Here is a 16,151-nt window from a genome sequence, read left to right as displayed (position 1 = left end):
CTCACACACACACACACACACACACACACACATACACAATTTCCCGATGTACTTAGCCAGGAACAACTAATCTAAGCAAAGCTGCAATGGGACTATACAGAGCGATGTGCCCACCACTTGTGGCAGCTTTTTGCCGGCCCCATGTTTACAACAGAGTTGACTGCCTCCCGTGACAGATGAGGGATGCTTAGAACTGAGAAAGAAGTCAAATTCTTGCTATGCCCCTCCCCTTTAATACACAGGCTACCATCACCTTTCCTGAACCTTACCTCACACCGGCAGTCAGTGCTCTCTCACATTTATATTTTTATTTACATTTTTTTATATTTAAATTTGGACAGAATAGCACCAGCAAGGCCACAACATCCTCACCTACCCGGAATAAAGCAGAATCAGTGCCCAGGGAATCTCTGAATAATGCCTTTGCCTCTATCTAGCTCTCCAGCACCCCAGAAAAACCCTGTCCCCCCAAGAAGTTACTAGAAACAAGGTAAAAATCCTCCATATGCACCTCAACCAAAAGGCTGTCCCTCACAGACCTCCAGTAAAGGGATCATCATTGACTGTGGGCCCAGCTGCTGTGCTCTGAATTTGCACTGAGGCCATGTTTCCAGGAGGCTGCTCCCCACCCGTGCCTGGGAATGACAGGGACACTAAGATAGGCCCATCCCTGGGAGACCCGGGACTCCCTTGGATGATGGAAGTTGGTCCAGTGTCCTCAGCCCACCTTCCTGAGACTGCTCAGGAGTCTACAAAGCTTTGCCCACCCCCCACCCCCAACATGTCCCTCTCCCTCACTCAAGGTCTGATTCCACCACAGTCTGATGGGCCTCCAAACTCGCCCACCTCCTTCTCCGTTTTCTCTTCCAGATGCTTCTGTAACAAAACGCTTCCCATGTAATCCTGTCTTCACCTGTACTTCAAAGGACCCTGGCTAAGACTTTCTCTCTACAACTATACATTTGCTCATTTATTGAAATATTTATGAACCACACACTATGTCTCAAGCCCTGTGCTAAGTACTGTATGGGCACAAAAGGATACTTGGTCCCTTATACTTAAAAAGCCACAGAATAATGGGGGAGAAGTCAAATGAATGGATACTTTCAGCACATGGGTAGGGCTTCAGTAGAGGGAACCATAGATAGAAATGGAGGCCCATGATCTACTGATGTGGAAGAGAAAGGGGAAGGGTTTGTATGGGCTTCTGAGCTGAATTCGAACAAAAGAAGAAGGACTTCTGCATACATCGGTCTTGTTTGGGTTTGGGCCCTTGAACTAGATCTTCATTCTCCATTGTTAGGTGGCTGCCAGTGAGACAAAGACCTATAAACACAGGGCCTTGAGGATGACAGCACACCCTCCTCCTTGAGACCCACATGCCCACTGTTTCTAAGGAGATTCCATTTACCTTCAGAAAGCAACCCAGCCTTCAAAAATCTCCAGAATCTTCCTGGTCCTCCAAACAATAAATGAAAACCCTACAGCAACACAAAATGTTTTCTCCTTAAAGTCATAATGTTCCAGAGCCATGAAGTACTAGTTAGTCCTCAAGGTTATAAATATAGACCAAGACTATTGATACTTAAATGGAAGCTTTCATTGCAGCAAAAAAATAAAGTTTTGTTTGGGGGAAAAACATAGACTTCCTGGGAGGGAGTGCAGAATGTGTGGGTGCACCCTGGGCTGCCCCTCGTGCTCCTGTCTCAGGCTCTGATGAGAGCCCCAAACCTGTTTAAGTCCTGACACTGCTCTGTGTCAGTGTGGCCCTGAGCAGCTTGCTTTACCTCTAGACGTGTTTTCTCATGAGCCCAATTATCTTTAAGTTCACTTCCAGCTCTAGCCTTTAAAAATGTAAATTTAATTACTCTTCAGAGCAAATGAAAAGTTACAGCCTCATGAGAAAAGTGTCTGCAAAGGAAGACTCCAGGTGAAGAAAAGGGAATTCAGTATTTGGAATAAAAGGGAAACCATGACTTTGACACCAGTTAGGGGGCTTCCTGTGCCAGTCAACAGACATAATCCTGCATCTCATTTGTTGCAGATTCAGAACAATAGATGACAGAAAATATGCCTCATATGGTGACTGTATCATCAAAGCCTAGGATAGCTTTAGATTTTGAGCAGCCATTAAAGGGGAAGGATTAGTTGATGGCAAGGATTCTGGGCCTCAAAGTCACAAGGTGGGCAACGGTTCTCCAAGGGCAGCCTCTTATACCCACATTGCACCTCGAGGTGTTGATGTGGAAACAGGAAGTGAGGAGTCTTCCCATTGGACCCAAATAAGAGAAAAACAGCTCAAAATAATAGTCTGAAGATGAGATCAAAAGACAATATTTTTAAATATATTTCTCAAGGAAGTTGAACATTTGGAAGTCTAACGCTCACAATGATCACTCCAAACACATTTTACTGGGATGTGAGTCACAGGTATAAGAGGAGAGCAAAAGCAAAAAGTTAACACCGGAGGCAAGGTTTGCAGTGCTGGGGGTTTGTTTTTGAACTGTTCTTGTTATTTTGTTAGCAGGAACACTCTTCGTCTTTCACCCAGAAAGTCATTCCAGAGCCAACATAAAGTCACAGAACTAGTCCATGTGTGCCTGTCTGCAAACAGTGATGGCTTTTATAAATTTGAGATAATTGATTTTTAAGTCATAAGAACATTAGACCTAGGAGGAATCTCAGAAGTCACCAAGTCCACACCCCTTATCTGTGGGGCTACCTAAGAATAAGTGACAAGTCACTGGGCATGCATTAGACTGGAGTCAGAGTTGGGGAGAGAATTCATGCCTCAGTTCCAAGTTCTTCCTACTATAATATTCTATCTGCATGGAGAATGATCCCAGAAGGCCAAATCATCACATACTATCCATTAGTCAGACTTGTGGTCATTCTACCTAGTATCATGATGTGTGAGGGCACCTGGTAAATGTCTGCTAACCAGATAAACAGAGACCACCTTTCAGGAGTACTACCAAACCATGATTTACAGTCCTTGTGAAAGCTCGAAACAAGCAAAATATTCTGTCATGTGCCATTAAGTAACGAAAGACAAAAAGAAAATGGCTCTATTTTTTAGTTCATTTTCAGGACTTTGTAGGAGTTACACATCTGAAATAAGTCTCGTCCCTTCTTTTCTCTCAAGGTTATTATTCAGTCAAGGCAACGTTTCTTAATGTATTTTAAATGTTTGCTTTAAGTTCTTCCAGGGCAATGCTAAAAACTGCCCAGATGTAAACTATTCAAAGAAAACAGCAGCTACAGCATCAGAGACCGTCAGAACCTTGTCCCTGTCTTTACAAAGCTTCTGCTTTGATCTTCACCATCACACAAAGCACCCTTCTCCTTTGAAAGCAAAGCCCATTGGCGTGGACTCTTCATGGCTCGGAAGTCACGGACTCTTAATTTAGGTGGAATTATAGTTTATGAAAATATATGTAACTGGAGATTCAGAGTGAGTCTGAGTACGAATCACCCACCTCTACATGTTAGAGCATCTGAAGACATCGCTACCTTCACGCATGCCAGAAACTGATCTCAAGCAGCTCATGGCTTTAAATAGCACTGATATGCAGATAACAGCAAATGTACGCCTCATTTCCAACCTCTTCTTGGGCTTGACATCTGTTATGGTCTGAATTGTGCTCACCCGAAAATTCATATGCTGAAGTCCTAACCCCTTTATCTTAGAACGTGACCTTATTTGGAGATAGGGCCTTTACAGAGGTAATCAAGTTAAAATGAGGTTATTAGGAAGGGTCCTACACTAGGGTGCCTGGTGCTCCTATAAGAAGAGGGAATTTGGACACACACATGCACAGAGGGAAATAATGCAAAGGGACACAGAGAAGATGGCGACCTACACGCCAAGGAGAAAGGCCTGGAACAGATCCTTCCCTCACAGACATTAGATGGAACCAACCCTGCTGACACCTTGATCTTGGACATCTAGACTCCACATCTGTGAGACAATAAGTTTCTGTTGTTTAAGCCACCCAGTTTGGGGGTACTTGGTTACAGCATCTCTAACAAATTAATACAGCATTTCTTTGAAAATCTAATAAAGGCCTCAAACTTAACATGTCCAAGCCCATAGCCTGGATTCTTCCTTCTGCAACCTGGTGCTCCCCAATATCCTCTATTTCAGTAAATGGTGCTTACAACCTTGGCGGTATCTATGATCAAAAACAGTGAAATCTCCCGTGATTCATAACTTTCATATTTCCTAAACAACCCATTCCTTAAAGGAGTCAGTATTTGATTATTGTACCTTTAAACCCTCCAAATACTATCCAAAAATGGACCATGCTCGTGACTGTCCACTTCTGTCATCCAAATCAAACTACCATCACCTCTCACCTGGATTTTTGTAATAATTTTTGGACTTTTCTCTTACTCTCCACAATTACCTTCTCATGATCCAATCTCCCCACAGCAGCAAGAGCGATCCTTTTAGGTGAGATGAGATCATTTGAATCCTCTGCTCAAGACACCACAAAGGTTCTTTTGAAGTGTTACTTGAGTGGTCCTCCTGGTCAACCCTGACTTTTTCTCCTGTCTCTCTCTCTCCATTTCAATCCCTCTGTTCCAATCAATCTAACCTTCTTGCTGTTCCTCAAACTGGCCAAGCTTTTTCCTGCCCCAGGGCCTTTGAACTCACCGATCTCTCTGTGTAGATGCATCTTCCCTGAGATACCCATCGGACTAGCTCCAGTCCTTACTCAGGTTTCTGCTGAAACAGCACCAGATCCAAGCCTTTATGACCATCTGATATATTCAGTGCCCCGTGTATTTGCTTACTATCTGTTATGTTTCTCCCACAAGACTCTCTGAAAGACCAGACATTGTCTGCTCTGCTCATTGCCATGATTCTACCAGCTAGATAGTGCCTGACATCTGATATGTGTCCATGAAATATTTGTTGAGGAAAATAAAGGGAGGAGAGAAAAGATGGAGGAAGGAAGGAAAGAGGAAAGGAAGGAGGAATTCACATGTACCTGAGCTTATCAGTAAAGCTATGGGCAGCCTGCCACACAGCTCTTTCCATGAAGACTGAGGAACTTTCTGAGATTATTCCTAAAGGAAGGAAAAAGCCTTTCTGAGATTGAGCCACTAAGTAAATCTGAGTCATCAAGGGGAAAGTCTGGTCTAAACATAGCCTGCTAACTATCTATCGGGTTTGTCTTCTGCTGTAGTCCTCACTGGACTCAGATCTAAATTCTTTAAGAAACAGGGGAACTATAGGTGAAAGCTGAAAGAGACTTCTCACTAAAATTCTGTACAACCTTGAGGCCTACATGTACTGCTGTAACTAACACTGGGGAAGATGGCATCCCTCACCAAACTTCATAGAGCAGCTTTCATGACTGTAAGGCTCACGTGTATTGGTAAAGTCCTCAATAGGGACTGTGACATCACACTGTGCCCAGTGGGGTTTCCAGTGCCCAGAGGGTGTTGGGGACCCACAGAGATATGCAACCCAGTGGAGCAACAGCCATGGCCAGAAAAGCCGCAGTGACAGGCAGAGCAAACATCACACCCAATAGGACCAGAATGTTTTCTTGAATATAAGTAGTTTACTCCCCAGGGACTTCTGGAAACACTTGGAAGACCAATATTTACTGAGCCAGAGGTACAGTATTATATAGGTATGTCTATAAGCCTGTGAAATTTCAGTGTCTATTCCTAGGACATCATCTGCCCCCTAAATTTGTGAGTCCTAGAGAAGTTCAGCAAATATATACATATATTTAAATAAAGATATTGAGATATAAATCTTTTAAAGAATTAACATAATCAGCTTTTGCCTACCAACTGAGGATTTTTACTAAGAATATTAAGCACCATATTTCCCCATGTATAAGACGCTCCCATGTATAAGACGTACCTTAATTTTGGGGCCCGAAATTTGAAAAAAATGTATTACATAAAGTTATTGAACTCAAGTTTTATTCATCACAAAATTCATACAACTTCTCATTACTTGCGGGAAATGCAAGTAAAAAAAAATCTACTACCACTGTATAAGACGCACCCAGTTTTTAGACCCCAAAGTTTTCGAAAAAGGGTGCGTTTTATACATGGGAAAATACAGGATGATGCCATCTGCTGTCAATGCCCTCGAGCCTCTAAAGTATGTGATTGCATACACCCCTGAACTAAATGGCCCTATGAGCACTTGCCTGCTCTGTTCATTTGTTCAAATTAGAATGATCAGTTGTCACTTTTCATTGCTGTCAATCGACCTGCTTCTATAAACTATATTTCCTTTCATTTCCTGTTTCCATTTTGCCATAGGAAACCAAATCCCAGGTTACAATCTATATTAAAACAACAGACAAATGGAGGTCAAATTATGTGCCAGAAAAATGCATGTAATGCTGTAAGGAATATAGAGATGAACACAATCACACATTTTTGTAAAATATAAGAAAAAAAAGTCAAGGTCACAGTTAACAAAAAGTAGAATAATGGTTACTACAGGAAGAGGGGAGATATTGATCAAAGTGTACAAACTTTCAGTTATAAATGAATAAGTTCTGGAAGTTTCAGGGATCTAATGTACAGCATCATGGGTATAGTTAACAATAATGTATTGTGTACTTCAAATTTACTAAGAGAGGAGATCACAGATGCTCTCACCACACACACACACACACACACACACACACACACACACACACACACACACACACAGAGTAACTATNCACACACACACACACACACACACACACACACACACACACACACAGAGTAACTATGTGAGGTGATGCGTATGTTAACTAACTTGATGATGCTATTTATTGTACAATATACATATGTCAAAACCTCATTGTACACCTTAAGCAGATCAAATTTTGTTTGTCAATAATACGGCCATAAAACTGAAAAAATGTAACCTATCAAATTTTGCACGTAAATAAGCAAATAAATAAATACACACACAATGTTTTTAAAGATGCGTACACCACCTCTGCCCCCTCTGAAAAGAACGCTATCTGAAATAGTACAATCAGGTTCCTCCACAGCGTAGCGCTTTGAACACGGCCATGCCGCGGGGCAGAGCTGCACACCCTCTCCCTGCCTGCATTCCAGTGCTGGTGTAGAGAGACATGAAATAGCAGGAGCGAGCGTGCTTCGTTCATCCGGAAGACAGCGAAACCTACGGACAGGTATGAAAGTACAGGTTTGGGAGTTTTCCCTTAGATAATCTGCATTTGAAAACATTTTGTTTTTTAAAGAGGAGAACATCAAAAGTATTACCTTATGGGACACCAAACAGTAGGTAGGTGGGATGGAAGGAGGACGACGCACTCAGTTTTGTTATTGCACATTTAGAGCATAAACAAGTGTTGAAACTGAGAGCAGTAACCTGGAGACTGCCTGACAGGCAGGAAGCCCAGCCAATGAGAGTGGCACCCAGAGCAAGAGCTGCGAGGGCAGCCTTCGGCCAAGTATAGATCTCACTTTCTATTCTGAGCTGTACTTACACCTTGCTTCCCCTCTTGGAAGGTGTCCTGTCTTTATAAAACAAGACAAAGTGGCCTGCGCGAGAAGAAGGCGAGCCTCAGGAAACATTTTCAATGACCTCCCCATGACCCCCAGCCAGGCAGAAACTCAGCTGCCCAGAATTCTCTTACGAATCTGCATATGGTTTGTCCAGGATGCTGAATTTCCTATAATCATCTTCACTCTACTCACTGTCATTGCATGAAAAAGGACATCGGTGACACTCAGTCTCCTCCCACTTGGCTCCTACTCTCCTCAAATGTGGCTTCTCAAACTCGTCCCTTACCTACTTAATGCCTGGCAAGGTCAGAACTCAATAAACTTCGGAAGAATGAATGAATGAATGAATGAATGAATGAATGAATGGATAAATGGTCATTCTATGAATACAGCCCTAGACTGCATGCTGGGGGATGATGGGACACATGCCCTGGCCTATGGGAAATTTGTAGTACATGAACAATATGGGAGGATAGTCTTTTTCCATGAAACCATGGCTTCGCCACCATAAGACCCTGAGTGGTTCTTACAATCAGAATACTCTACAACTCTGTGAATGGGAGACAATTCCAGACCAGTCCAGTAGCTTTTTAAGCAGTATCAGAGGATGTGCATATTCATCCCCTCTCTAGCATACTCCTCTGCCTTGTAGTCAGACAAATTGTGTCTCTTGGAAGAACAGTGTATGAAAAAAAATCTATAGCAATAATAATATCATTTATTGAGCATTTAGTACTCTTCTAAGTGCCTCACCTATATACTCATTTGGTCCTTTTAGAGGATTCAAAATTGTTATAATAACTATTTTATATAGATATGGAAAATGAAACAAAGAGGGGCTAAGACACCTGCCAAGCCATGAAGGTTGTAAGCAGCAAACCCAGGAATCAAATCCAGCAAGCTGACCTCAAATCCTGCACTCTCAGTCACCTCATGACAGTGTAAGAGGATAAGGAGGAAATAGCATGATCCTGATGATAGTGACACTTTGACTAGACTACAGAGAGTAGTCAAAGCAAGTACACACTCAAGGATAAGTGTATCTTGCTCAAGGTTACAATTTGCCAATATTGCAAAGTTAACTGAGATTTTATTATGTGCAGGGCCCTCTGCTAGGCACAATGGGGTGATAACAACATGGGATAACTGAGTACCGTCCATGAGCTCAACATATAGTCTTGTTAATCTTTACAGAAATCTTGTGAGTGTTCTACAAATGAGGAAAATGAGACTCAGATACTTTACTAGGTCACGTAACTGGCCTGACAGGAACAGGATTCAAACCCAAGACTGTCTGAAAGTGCAACACCTGAGCTCTTCACAGAGTTGCACATGGCTCCTCCAGAAGTGGTTTTCCAGGACAAGTGCAGTCCTGGTTGTTTAATTGTCCTCCCCGTACCATGACACTCTTTGGCAACCATTGTAAGAACATGTCCTGGCTCTGCCTAGCGTAAGAGTTTTTGTGTGAAATAAAGAGAAAGCTCACATTGACAAAAACTGTAACCCAAGTGTTACTTAATGCACCCTATCTTATGAAATCGGCTCAAATCCAATTGTTCATTCCAGTAATAAACTTGGGGGTAAAGAGGGAGGCTGTTGGCATATGATTTACATTTGTTGACTCCAGTGTTAAAAATTTAGGCTCATTTTTTACCTGTCTTTGCTTTCTTCTTTTCTATTTTTTATGCACTAGAATACATACTTATTGTATTTTACAAAAGTAACAGATTGGAAATTTTTTAAATTTAGAACTTAAAAAAAGAGCAACATACTAGAAATCCTAAAAAAAGAAAAATTGTCCTTCCCCATTCACAGTTTGAGAAGCTCAGATACAGAACTCAAGATTACCACCAACTGAAAGTGCAAATGATAGAAAAGGTGTTAGAAACTTGATGCTAGAGATGTAAAATAATTCGAAAAATGCAAGAATGACTGGACTGTGGTAGTGACTCTTGAAGTGTGGTCATTAGACCAGCATCATTAGCATCATGTAGAAACTTGTTAGAAATGCAAATTCCCCAGCTCTACCCAGACTCACAAATCAAAACCTTGGCATTTTATTAAGTCCACCAAGTGACTGATGCTTTCTAAAGGTTGAGAATCAGCAGACGAGGTAAACATTGTAGAATTATTGAGCACAGCGCTAAGAATCCACTGAAGGTTAGGATTCATAAATTTAAAGTGAGCTCAGACAGCACATAGCTTAGAGTTTTTCTCTTTCTGACACCTCCATTTTTTAGGACTTCTGACTTCTGGAACTGTAAGATAATAAACTTGTCACGTTTTAAGTCACTCATTTGTAATTGTTTGTTATAGCAACAACGGGAAAACACTCCTTTCAGGAACCCATATGAATTTCTCACATCTTTCTTGCTCTCTCTTCCCCTACCCACAGTATGGGCACTGAGGATCCAGGGGAGAACCCCAAGTCCCTGCTGGAGGATGAAACACAAGATGGCAGCACCCTGGGTCCCGGAATCAAGACTTAGTGAACCACCTGTATTGAACTGGTACGTGAGAGAGAAACAAACACTTACTCTGTTAAAACTCTGAGATTTGGGTTTTTATGTTAGGGTAGCCAGCCTACACTGACAAATATTGAGAGTGATCTTGATGGCGGTGAGACCATGAGTGCTGACATGGGAGTGAGAAAAAATAAGGAGTCTGACCAGAAGTGCACAGAATGCTGCAGCTCTCTCTTTGATTTTGCCCATGGTGCCATGGAGGCCACAGGAGAGCTGGTAATAGTTACATGTAATAACTACAGCCTAGTTAAGGACTCTGATGGTATCAATGGAAAATAATTAGCAGGTGTGTTAATGAGGTTCCTCTGTGGTCCTGCTGTGACTGGTAATTGTATTTTAAGACTTCATGTCTTGATCAGGTGCAAGATACATGAAAGCATTAGTCATTCCCAATTCCTTATGAGGGAAGTTCTCTATACCTTTGCTTGGGACATAGACTATCAGGAAGAGAAAAGATGGAAGTGCAAACAAATCAATTGAGCACAGCTGGCTTAAATGGATGTGTTGATAAATTTACTGATTCTTCTTCCTTTCAGACCTGTCTTTTGACTTGATTCCTTTTAGACCATCTAGAAAAAACACATATTCTTCCATACCAGGTTGTATTATGTCAGCCTTCTAAATTCTGGAAGCTAGATTTAACCGAAACACTAATTGTCTCTCTGTATTCACACACACACATTGACCTCAGCAATGGATACACCAAAAATCCTAAAAAACAGTGCCATAGAAATGGAAAACAAATTTCATAAATTGGAACACTTGAAATGTCTGCAAAAAACAGCACGTAAGACAACGGAGGAAATCTCATGTTAAACTCAGCCGTTTAAAACCAGGGTATAAATAAATAAGAGGAAGTTAAACTGTAGAATATAATTATGTAATAGTAGCCTAGATTACATAAGCAAATGGTAGTGATGGTGAGTATGTGGCAATCCTCAAATTTAGTCCTGAAATTTAAAAAAATTACTGATTGGCATTTAAGTAGAGAGAGTGTCATTGTATCTTTTGATGCATAAACTATATTTTAAAATATAAAGAAGAGAAAATTTGTAAATTGAAACATGTTGAGGTCATCATGAAAGATCTTTGGGAAGACTAGGAGAAAGCTGGGTATAGAGGACATAATGATTAGAGACTGTGAGTGGCGAACTATACTGGGAATGTCTTGCACAGAGTGACATTTCTTAATCATCTCCACATCTAGCATCAGTCAGTACCTAAAACAAGCTCTCAACAAATACATCTATTTTAATGAACAGAATGTATGCCCATTTTATTCATACCACTTGGCAACATTGGTTTTCATTAAAGTAGAATGAAAAGTCTTCATGCCAAAAAAAGAAAAACAAGCAATAAATTCAATAAAAGTCAGTCATTTGAGGAATTCCCAATTAATTTCACTCTTGAAAGTGGCTGACAGTATATAGCTAAACAGTAATCATTAGACAAAGATAAACTGAATGAAGTAATATATGTCATGCCCCCTTAAAGATACCAAGTTATGACATGTATATTTTCAAAATTGCATTTTCCTTTTGTTCTGGTCTAATCATGATATTCCCTTGCTGAAATTTGAAATAAAAACTTATGTTAGCTGAGTCTTTGGGAAGGATAGTCATTACCATCTATTGCCAGCTAAAGGACAAAATCATTGATTTTCAAAAGTATTCTGAATTATGACTAAATTACGTGGTCAGGGCTTGCAATGCTGAGCAATAAATCAAAAAGGACAAATTTTCATTTTTTAATAGCTGTGAGCTAGTGATGGCCCATGTTGACATTCAGAAGTCAAATCTGTAAAGACTCAGAGGTTTTAATTTAACATAGCCCCCCCCTTCCCCAGCACCACATATAGATGCAATCATCTTATTCTATTTTAATGATATTTCTGCTGAAAAATGCCTGATAGGTCTCTACCTACCATGTTGTTTTAGGCTCAATTATATTTTCCTAAAATTCATATGTTGAAGCCTTAACCTCCAGCACCTCAGAATGTGACTGTATTTGGAGATAGGACCTTGAAAGTGGTAATTATGTTAAAATTATGTAATTAGGATGGGCCCTAATCCAAGCTGACTGGTTGGATAAGAAGAGGAAGTTTGGACACACAGGGAAATACCAGGGGTGCAGGCTCACGTAAGAAAGACTATGAAGGGTACAGCAAGAAGGCGGCCGTCGACAAGCCAAGGAGAGAGACCTCAGGAGGAATCAAACCTGCTGATACTTTGATCGTGAACTTCCAGCCTTCAGGACTGTGAGAAAATAAATGTCTGTGTTTTAAGTCACTCAGTCTATGATTCTTTATTATGGAAGTCCCAAAAACTAATATACATTGAGCCCAAACTCTCTTTTCAGGCATTAAAAATCTTTTTAAAACCAAATTCCCACCTTGCCAACATGCACCCACAGACGTCACCCTAGTGCCCTACACATGCTACAGGATACCTTACCTTTACCTCTCATCTTGGATGCACCTACCAAAGATGCCCTTTCTCCTCTTCTGTCATTCATAAAACCCACATCAGGAGTGCCACAAAGTCTGCTCTAGTCCAGCCCAGGAGTATCCCTTCCTATTTCTAACATTTACCTGGGATTACCACATAGAAAAGTGAATTATTCTTAAGATTCCAAACAAATTCACTTCTAATGAGAGCCTAAGAGCAGTATCATCAGTGCCAAAAACAGAGTGTAGCATAAAATGCACTGCAAAAATACTGGTTGAATGAGTAAACTACCCATAGAGGACTTTATTATTCTATCAGTTTTCACAGGATAGTTTTTATGATTCTTAATTCACTCCTCTAGTAAAGAAGTAGTTAGTGGGCCTCTGATATGTTTCTGGTTCTGTATTAGGCAGTGAGGATACAGAGATACATGTTATAAATTCAGTCTTCTAGCTTACAGATAAGTAAACTGATTAATTTTACTTAATCAGTTTAAGTAATTTAACTTAATTACTTAAGAGCCAAAAGGTTTGGTAAACACTATCTTCTCTTGTTTCATGCATAATTTCTTGCACAGGTGAACTACATAGGTAATCTAAACACTTGCTAAATGATTAAAGAGGACGGTAGCAAACATTAATCGGAGTCCTGTATTCTCCACCAGGCTGCAGTCTTCCCCAGCCAAGCACCTGGGCAGCTCATCATAGCTCTTTCCTCTTTCTGGAAACCCTTGTACCTCACTACCTAAGGGAGGGTCTGAGGAAGTAACATCAAGTCTTGACAGCTCTTTGAAAAGGACAACCATGCCTCTTTCCTCTGCAAAACGAGGTACCCTGGCCAGAGGCAGGGTGACCGTAGTTCCCAGGTAGTCCAGTCCAAGAGAGTTCCAGTGAGAGTTCCATGAGAGTTCCAGTCCAAGTCTGATACCTCATTATTACTATGAATAGGACCCATTTCATTCTCATGTGTTCTCCTGTTTAGACAACAAATTATATGTTTGACCTAGCAGAGACAATTTACCCTGAGGAAGGCTATGGGACCAGGGATGGCCCTCTAAACATTTGTGAGTAGTCAGGCTTGCTTTGTTTGTACTACTTGTGCTGACTTAAGAGAATACGGCAGACACTCTTGGGCTCTTTGCGCGGCCACATCTGCTTTGGCTTCTCTTTGGCCATTGCCACTCCTAGTTCCAGAACTTTCTTCCATATCACTTCTCCCACTCTGGCCCTCCTATCCTCCTGTCCAGCCCCTGGGCTCATGCCTACCCCTTGAGTCAGACTGTCTTTCTGAGGCTGTTGGACCCACAAGCTATCTTGGACTCTACCTACTTTCCTCAGTGAAGTCCAGGCCACCCCCCCCGAGGCCTATATTCATTGACTCATTTAACAAATAGGCATGAGGCTTGTGCCATGTGTGAGGCTTGGTCCTGGGGCAGGCAAGTAAGACGAATAACTGGAATAGCAGCTCATACGACTGGAGACCCATTGACAGGCAAGGCTGTACGAGTGGTAGAACTATTCCATCCAACCCCCTCAGGAACACTAGGAGTAAGTGTGGCACTGACACTAGGGTACTGATGAAGAAATCCAGAGTCAAAGAGGTTGCCTCACTTGCCCAGAATTGTTGGGAGTGGAAGTGGCCTAGTTTGTGTAAGTACAAGCGTACGGCGTTCAGCCCCGCTGCTCTGAATCACTCTGCTATAATTCTGCTCTAAGGGGAGTGCAGAATTAGAGCACTTCCCTAAGGGTGGCCCAGAAGGTCGGGGGCAGCGGGGCAGGCAGCATCTGGAGACCTTTCAGTGGAGCCCTTTATTTGGGCTGAGTGGTACAGGGAAGCAGCTCTAACTTTGAAAATCAACTAGGGAAGGAAGTCTGGAAGTGGGGAAACAATCTTAAAGAGACTGGTTTCCTTTAAAACTAGATCTAGGCCACCAAAGGGAAAGCAGAGAAGAGAGGTTCAGGTAGGGTGGCTAGGTAAAATACCAGATGTCTAATTAAATTTGAGTTTCAGATGAACAATGAATATTTTTGAGTACGTCATACATGTGTGTGTATAGACCCATTTTATAGTTTTTGTTTGTTTTGGTTAAATCTGACAACCCTAATTTCAGGGCTCCTTCTAGATATTTATTGCACTACATTCCTCAGGTCAGGAAGCAGCAGGGACTTGGAAAGAGCTCCACATAGAATGTAGTATGCACGTGGTGAGCATGTTGGCCCTTGACACCCCTAAAGAACCTGGGGGCTTCGGACAGAGGAGGGAGCTGACAGGGCATTAACTCAGCTGACCCTGCAGCCTGAAATGTGCTGCGTCCTTCCACTTAATCCTATATTTAAAAACTGAATTTCCAATGTAAATCCAAACACAAAATATCTACTTGTTAATTGGCTTCTGCTTAGATAGATTTAATGCGCAAATCCCAGCATGGGCCCAAACCAGATAATCCCACAAAGTACATTAAGCATGACCTTGTTTCCAATGCAGTAACGTCTTACAAAATAAAACCCGCAGTCCTTAGCATGATGCCAAGGCTGACCTCAGACTACCTTTGTACACACAACTATCTCCATGCCAGCCCTGGAGTTGTGTCAAACATGTGCATCCTGGAGTTTGGTCAAACTCGTGACAGCCCTGCGTCTGCCTATGCTGTTTCTCTCCCCAAGAGAGGCCCTACACTTCCGTTTGGCTTGTCAATAGCCAAAGTCAGGGAAGCAATGATAGTAGCAACACTTGTCCACCCTGACCTTCTAGCCCTTCATGCCACCTGGATACCTATTATGTACGCCGGAATTATTAACTCTATGTAGCCAGTGTCACTGATTGACTTCTCAAGGAAGAAGATACTGCTAGGGAGTGAAGAAGGCAGAGGTTTATTGACAAGTGCTTTCTGTGAAAGGAAAAGGGGAGAAGCAGTTTGGGGCAGGGAGAGAAGTCAGACAGATGCTAATCTAATGCTACTTTGCCAGCCCAACAGGAAGCTCCAGGACAAACATTACCCATCAGAGAAACCCAAAACCGTGTGGAAACGGCTAGGCCTTTAGACCACCGTCTTGCTCGGACTGGCCAGAATCAAGCCTGAGAATAGCTCGACCACAGCCAGAGCAGAGGCAGACCCTGACAAAGCTAATAGCTGACAGCTGTCAGCTAATCATCCCACAGCTGCGTAAAAAGTCCTTGTTTTATAAGGGGGATCCTTAGCAAAACCTCTCCATGGCTGCCACAGCCAGAAAGAGACTCCCAGGCAGGACGGGGCCTTGTCACAAATTCAGAGTCATTTCAGTCTGAAATATCCTTTAAAACTTTGGCATGACATCTGAATTCTGGCATTCAAGAGTCATCCCTTTCAGGATATTAAAGGTCTTTGGAATTTCTGAGATCCTCAATATATTTCTTAAAATACATATGCACTCCCAGGTTAACCCCATGAGCACACATAACCAGAAACAAATCCATGATGATTGTGGCTGCTTTGGATAATAACGAATGCTCTGGATGTTGGGGTATGAGTGCTGGCTAAAGGAGTATAAAGTTCATTGAAAACAAGGCCCCACAGAAACTAGGCAATGAATGAATGTTTGAGTTCAGGAATGCAAAAGAAAGAAGAGGAGACTAAAAGAGACAGGGGAGACACGAGACCTTCTGAGCATGTTCCTGATCTACACTCCTAGGT

The 16,151-nt window shown here is 41.9% G+C and overlaps 1 long non-coding RNA gene across 1 annotated transcript; it reads left to right on the top strand.

The window, feature by feature from the left end:
* Positions 1-7,087: 7,087 nt before the first annotated feature.
* On the top strand, positions 7,088-12,296 carry LOC109392499 (uncharacterized). Its single transcript, XR_002126074.1, has 3 exons — positions 7,088-7,172; positions 9,905-10,019; positions 12,092-12,296. It is a non-coding gene; the product is annotated as an uncharacterized LOC109392499 (long non-coding RNA).
* Positions 12,297-16,151: the final 3,855 nt, after the last annotated feature.

This window comes from Hipposideros armiger, unplaced genomic scaffold (genome assembly GCF_001890085.2).
Source record: "Hipposideros armiger isolate ML-2016 unplaced genomic scaffold, ASM189008v1 scaffold_0, whole genome shotgun sequence".
NCBI lineage: Eukaryota > Metazoa > Chordata > Mammalia > Chiroptera > Hipposideridae > Hipposideros > Hipposideros armiger.
Note: the sequence above shows the minus strand (reverse complement) of the source record. Positions and strands in the feature narration are given on the sequence as shown.